Source organism: Oncorhynchus gorbuscha, linkage group LG05 (genome assembly GCF_021184085.1).
Source record: "Oncorhynchus gorbuscha isolate QuinsamMale2020 ecotype Even-year linkage group LG05, OgorEven_v1.0, whole genome shotgun sequence".
Classification (NCBI taxonomy): Eukaryota; Metazoa; Chordata; class Actinopteri; order Salmoniformes; family Salmonidae; genus Oncorhynchus; species Oncorhynchus gorbuscha.
In genome coordinates, this window is record NC_060177.1 from 8654896 (window position 1) to 8662442 (window position 7547).

Consider the following 7547-nt stretch of genomic DNA (forward strand, 5'->3'; position numbering starts at 1 on the left):
AGAGGTGAACCTAACGTGAGGTGAACCTGACGAGAGGTGAACCTGACGAGAGGTGAACCTGACGAGAGGTGAACCTGACGAGGGAGAACCTGACGAGAGGTGAACCTGACGAGAGGTGAACCTGTTGAGAGGTGAACCTGACGAGAGGTGAACCTGACGAGAGGTGGACCTGACGAGGGGTGAACCTGACGAGAGGTGAACCTGACGAGAGGTGGACCTGACGAGAGAGAACCTGACGAGAGAGAACCTGACGAGAGGTGAACCTGACGAGGGGTGAACCTGACGAGAGGTGACCCTGACGAGGGGTGAACCTGACGAGAGGTGAACCTGTTGAGAGGTGAACCTGACGAGAGGTGAACATGTTGAGAGGTGAACCTGACGAGAGGTGAACCTGACGAGAGGTGAACCTGACGAGATGTGAACCTGACGAGAGGTGAACCTGTTGAGAGGTGAACCTGACGAGAGGTGAACATGTTGAGAGGTGAACCTGACGAGAGGTGAACCTGACGAGAGGTGAACCTGACGAGATGTGAACCTGACGAGAGGTGAACCTGACGAGAGGTGGACCTGACGAGAGGTGAACCTGACGAGAGGTGAACCTGACGAGATGTGAACCTGACGAGAGGTGAACCTGTTGAGAGGTGAACCTGACGAGAGGTGAACATGTTGAGAGGTGAACCTGACGAGAGGTGAACCTGACGAGAGGTGAACATGTTGAGAGGTGAACCTGACGAGAGGTGAACCTGACGAGAGGTGGACCTGACGAGAGGTGGACCTGACGAGAGGTGGACCTGACGAGATGTGGACCTCCAAGTCAGCATTTCATTGCACTGTGTACTCCATGTATACAATGCATTCAGAGTGTATTCAGACCCCTCCCCTTTTCCACATTTAGTTACATTACAGCCGTATTCAGAAATGTATTAAATCAGGTTTTTCCCTCATCAATCTGCACACAATACCCCGTAATGACAAATCAGGTTTTTCCCTCATCAATCTGCACACAATACCCCATAATGACAAATCAGGTTTTTCCCTCATCAATCTGCACACAATACCCCATAATGACAAATCAGGGTTTTCCCTCATCAATCTGCACACAATACCCCATAATGACAAATCAGGTTTTTCCCTCATCAATCTGCACACAATACCCCATTATGACAAATCAGGTTTTTCCCTCATCAATCTGCACACAATACCCCATAATGACAAATCAGGTTTTTCCCTCATCAATCTGCACACAATACCCCATAATGACAAATCAGGTTTTTCCCTCATCAATCTGCACACAATACCCCATAATGACAAATCAGGTTTTTCCCTCATCAATCTGCACACAATATCCCATAATGACAAATCAGGTTTTTCCCTCATCAATCTGCACACAATACCCCATAATGACAAATCAGGTTTTTCCCTCATCAATCTGCACACAATACCCCATAATGACAAATCAGGTTTTTCCCTCATCAATCTGCACACAATACCCCATAATGACAAATCAGGTTGTTAGACATTTTTGCAAAATTATTAAAAATAAAGAACATAAATACCTTATTTACATAAGTATTCCGATCCTTTGCTATGAAACTCTAAATTAAGCTCAGGTGCATGCTGTTTCCATTGATCATCCTATATATTGCTTTTTATAACTTGATTGGAGTCCACCTATGGTAAATTCAATTGAATGGACATGATTTGGAAAGGCACACACCTGTCTATATAAGGTCCCACAGTCGACAGTGCATATCAGAACAAAAACCAAGCCATGAGGTCGAAGAAATTGTCTGTAGAGCTCAGAGACAGAAATGTGTCGAGGCACTCCATTGAAGGTCCCCAAGAACACAGTGGCCACCATCATTCTTAAATGGAAGAAGTTTGGAACCACCAAGACTCTTCCTAGAGCTGGCCTCCCAGGCCAAACTGAGCAATCGGGGGATAAGGGCCTTGATCAGAGAGGTGACCAAGTAGCAGATGGTTTGACAGAGCTCCAAAGTTCCTCTGTGGAGATGGGAGAACCTTCCAGAAGGACAACCATCTCTGCAGCACTCTACCAATCAGGCCTTTATGGTAGAGAAGACAGAAGGAAGCCACTCCTCAGTAAAAGGCACTACAGCCCCCTTGGAGGTTTCCAAAAGCCACCTAAAGACTCTCATGAGAAAGAAGATTCTCTGGTCTGATGAAACCAATATGGAATTCTTTGGCCTGAATGCCAAGCATTATATCTGGAGGAAACCTGTCACTGTCCCTACGGTGAAGCATGGTGGTGGCAGCATCATGCTGTGGGGTTGTTTTTCAGCGCCTCTGCAAAAGTATTTGAATGTTTTTGAGTGGCCCAGCTAGAGTCCGGACTTGAACCCGATCAAACATCTCTGGAGAGACCTAAAAATAGCTGTGCAGCAATGCTCCCCATCCAACCTGACAGAGCTTGAGGGGATCTGCAGAGAAGAATGGGAGAAAATCCCCAAATACAGGTGTGCCAAGCTTACCCAAGAAGACTTGTGGTAGACTTGTAGTTGTAATCACTGCCGAAGGTGCTTGAACAAAGTACTAAGTAAAGGGTCTTAATACTTATGTAAATGTGATATTCTAAAAACCTGTTTTGCTTTGTCATTATGGGGTATTGTGTGTAGATTCATGAGAAAAAAACAAACTATTTAATCAATTTTAGAATAAGGCTGTAACGTAACAAAATGTAGAAAAAAGTCAAGGGGTCTGAATACTTTCCGACTGCTCTGTATATGTGACTGATAAACAAACATGAACAAGGACAGACAGAGTATATATGCTTTCAGAGTAAGCACAGGCAGGAAGGGGGGTGGGTAATACTCAGGATGTAATGTCATGACATCTTGTGACAGCGTTGTCTTAAACAAGAGCTTCAAGCCACATGGGAGTGTGACCATCCATGACAATGCAGCACTCAATGGGAAACTTCACCTTGAAAAACAAATTACTATGATGCTTTGCCAATACTGATGTAATATTTATCACAATGGACATTTCATTGACCTATGACTTAAGATTGTCATTGGTCTTAATCTCCTTATTATTATGTGTGATTATAAGTTGAGGTGTATACCATATCTAAGTTGAGGTGTATACCATATCTAAGTTGAGGTGTATACCATATCTAAGTTGAGGTGTATACCATATCTAAGTTGAGGTGTATACCATATCTAAGTTGAGGTGTGTCTCCTGATCCTGTCTCAGCCTCCATATCTAAGTTTATGAGGTGTTTGTTTATCTGGAGTACTTCTCCTGTCCTATTCGGTGTCCTGTGTAAATCTAAGTGTGAATTCTCTCCTTCTCTCCTTCTTTCTCTCTCTCGGAGGACCTGAGCCCTAGAACCATGCCCCAGGACTACCTGACATGAAGCTGTCCCCAGTCCACCTGTGCTGCTGCTCCATTTCATATCTGGCCTGGGCCCTAGGACCATGTCCCAGGACTACCTGACATGAGGACTCCTTGCTGTCCCCAGTCCACCATATCTAAGTTGAACTGTTCTGTTACTATTATTCAACCATACCATATCTTGGCTTCTGTTATAATCTCCACCCGTTGAGGTATATACCCCATATGCATATCTAAGTTGACATGATGGCTCCTTGCTGTCCCCATCCACCTGACTGTGCTGCTGCTCCAGTTTCAACTGTTCTGCCTTATTATTATTTGACCATATCTAAGTTGAACATCTTGGTCATTTTCTGTTATAATCTCTACCCGGCACAGCCAGAAGAGGACTGGCCACCCCACCATATCTCTAGGTTTCTTCCTAGGTTTTGGCCTTTCTAGGAGTTTTTCCTAGCCACCGTGCTTTTACACCTGCATTGTTTGCTGTTTGGGGTTTTAGGCTGGGTTTCTGTACAGCACTTTGAGATATCAGCTGATGTACGAAGGGCTATATAAATAAATTTGATTTGATTTGATTTGATTTGATTTGATCTAAGTTGAGGTATATACCATATCTAAGTTGAGGTATATACCATATCTAAGTTGAGGTATATACCATATCTAAGTTGAGGTATATACCATATATAAGTTGAGGTATATACCATATATAAGTTGAGGTGTATATCATATCTAAGTTGAAGTGTATATCATATCTAAGTTGAGGTGTATATCATATCTAAGTTGAGGTGTATATCATATCTAAGTTGAGGTGTATATCATATCTAAGTTGAGGTGTATATCATATCTAAGTTGAGGTGTATATCATATCTAAGTTGAGGTGTATATCATATCTAAGTTGAGGTGTATATCATATCTAAGTTGAGGTGTATATCATATCTAAGTTGAAGTGTATATCATATCTAAGTTGAGGTGTATACCATATCTAAGTTGAGGTGTATATCATATCTAAGTTGAGGTGTATATCATATCTAAGTTGAGGTGTATATCATATCTAAGTTGAGGTATATACCATATCTAAGTTGAGGTATATATCATATCTAAGTTGAGATGTATATCATATCTAAGTTGAAGTATATACCATATCTAAGTTGAGGTATATACCATATCTAAGTTGAGGTGTATATCATATCTAAGTTGAGGTATATACCATATCTAAGTTGAGGTGTATATCATATCTAAGTTGAAGTGTATATCATATCTAAGTTGAGGTGTATATCATATCTAAGTTGAAGTGTATATCATATCTAAGTTGAGGTGTATACCATATCTAAGTTGAGGTGTATACCATATCTAAGTTGAGGTGTATATCATATCTAAGTTGAGGTGTATATCATATCTAAGTTGAGGTGTATATCATATCTAAGTTGAGGTGTATACCATATCTAAGTTGAGGTGTATACCATATCTAAGTTGAGGTGTATATCATATCTAAGTTGAGGTGTATACCATATCTAAGTTGAGGTATATACCATATCTAAGTTGAGGTGTATATCATATCTAAGTTGAGGTGTATACCATATCTAAGTTGAGGTGTATATCATATCTAATTTGAGGTGTATATCATATCTAATTTGAGGTGTATATCATATCTAAGTTGAGGTGTATATCATATCTAAGTTGAGGTGTATACCATATCTAAGTTGAGGTGTATACCATATCTAAGTTGAGGTGTATATCATATCTAAGTTGAGGTGTATACCATATCTAAGTTGAGGTATATACCATATCTAAGTTGAGGTTATATCATATCTAAGTTGAGGTGTATACCATATCTAAGTTGAGGTGTATATCATATCTAATTTGAGGTGTATATCATATCTAATTTGAGGTGTATATCATATCTAAGTTGAGGTGTATATCATATCTAAGTTGAGGTGTATACCATATCTAAGTTGAGGTGTATACCATATCTAAGTTGAGGTGTATATCATATCTAAGTTGAGGTATATACCATATCTAAGTTGAGGTGTATATCATATCTAAGTTGAAGTGTATATCATATCTAAGTTGAGGTGTATATCATATCTAAGTTGAAGTGTATATCATATCTAAGTTGAGGTGTATACCATATCTAAGTTGAGGTGTATACCATATCTAAGTTGAGGTGTATATCATATCTAAGTTGAGGTGTATATCATATCTAAGTTGAGGTGTATATCATATCTAAGTTGAGGTGTATACCATATCTAAGTTGAGGTGTATACCATATCTAAGTTGAGGTGTATATCATATCTAAGTTGAGGTGTATACCATATCTAAGTTGAGGTATATACCATATCTAAGTTGAGGTGTATATCATATCTAAGTTGAGGTGTATACCATATCTAAGTTGAGGTGTATATCATATCTAATTTGAGGTGTATATCATATCTAATTTGAGGGTATATCATATCTAAGTTGAGGTGTATATCATATCTAAGTTGAGGTGTATACCATATCTAAGTTGAGGTGTATACCATATCTAAGTTGAGGTGTATATCATATCTAAGTTGAGGTGTATACCATATCTAAGTTGAGGTATATACCATATCTAAGTTGAGGTTATATCATATCTAAGTTGAGGTGTATACCATATCTAAGTTGAGGTGTATATCATATCTAATTTGAGGTGTATATCATATCTAATTTGAGGTGTATATCATATCTAAGTTGAGGTGTATATCATATCTAAGTTGAGGTGTATACCATATCTAAGTTGAGGTGTATACCATATCTAAGTTGAGGTGTATATCATATCTAAGTTGAGGTGTATACCATATCTAAGTTGAGGTGTATACCATATCTAAGTTGAGGTGTATATCATATCTAAGTTGAGGTGTATACCATATCTAAGTTGAGGTGTATATCATATCTAATTTGAGGTGTATATCATATCTAAGTTGAGGTGTATACCATATCTAAGTTGAGGTGTATATCATATCTAAGTTGAGGTGTATATCATATCAAAGTTGAGGTGTATATCATATCTGTCCAAACAAAGGTTGTTCCTCATAATTTTCTCACAATAGATTGTTGCTTCATTTATTTATTGAATATGCATATCATGTCCACACCTTGTTATATGGAGTGCATGCTTTCAGTTATACAGTTATAATGGGGGGAAACGAACTAGGCTTACTAATCATAACTACATGTAAATGCATGGCACGTAAGTCATTGTTCATTCTCTTTGTGCCTGCCAAAGCCATCTGCATAGTGATGTTGCTGATGTAAATACAGCATATATTCTATATGTATATTCATATATATTTCAACATTCAACATGTATATTCTATTTACAAGCTGTCATATGATTTATTCATTTAAAACTTTTTCTGTCAGATTTTGAGTAGCAGCCTGAATCAAGCCTGTTGAACAAGTTCTGGGATTCAACATGTGAATAGACAGTAGTAATACATGGATAGATTAGGATCAGGCAGTGGTTGCTAGGATACATGCATTGGAAACAAGGAGTGATACAGTATGTTCAGCACAGTAACTGTCTAAATGTATCCACTGCATGTATGTACATGTGCACAACTGACGTTGACCAACAACTTGATTTGAAAGCAGCACTGAACACCAATAACCCATCTAACGAACATGTAGGACGCACGTAACAATACAATTCAAATAGATGCATTACTTCTTACCCTTCAATAGGCAGACAGTGACTGCAATGTAGAGGAGAGCGTTCCATGGACCCATCATTGCGTTCAATAGAAGTGTCTGGCATAGACCCGCTGAACTCCCGATGTATTTTAATTCATACAAATATCAAACATCAATGATCATCCTCCATAGTCTTCCTCACTGAAGTGTGAAGGCGGGAAGAGATGTGAGCAGAGGAGGCGGCAGCAGTGGCACTGGGACCTATATAAAGCCGCAGCCGCCGCCCCTCCTACTAAATATGTTTGACAACAGAGGGGTCTGTCTGGTCTCTCGATATGATTGCGCTGCAGTGACAGACTTGCTGTTGGCTTTTCGCAAAAGTGCAATAAAGTGCACCATTGTCACTATACCGGAGACATTTTGCTACCTGACTAGTTATACAATTTACGCGCGCAGCAATGTTGACGATAGCTACGGTGGCCAAACTTTACGCACAGCACTTTTGCTCGTCAAATGATGACTACATGTTACTTCAAATG

The 7547-nt window shown here is 39.4% G+C and overlaps 1 pseudogene; it reads right to left on the minus strand.

Moving 5' to 3' along the window:
• Positions 1–7206, minus strand: part of LOC124035492 — a 49537-nt pseudogene extending 42331 nt beyond the window's left edge.
• Between the last annotated feature and the right edge of the window lie 341 nt (positions 7207–7547).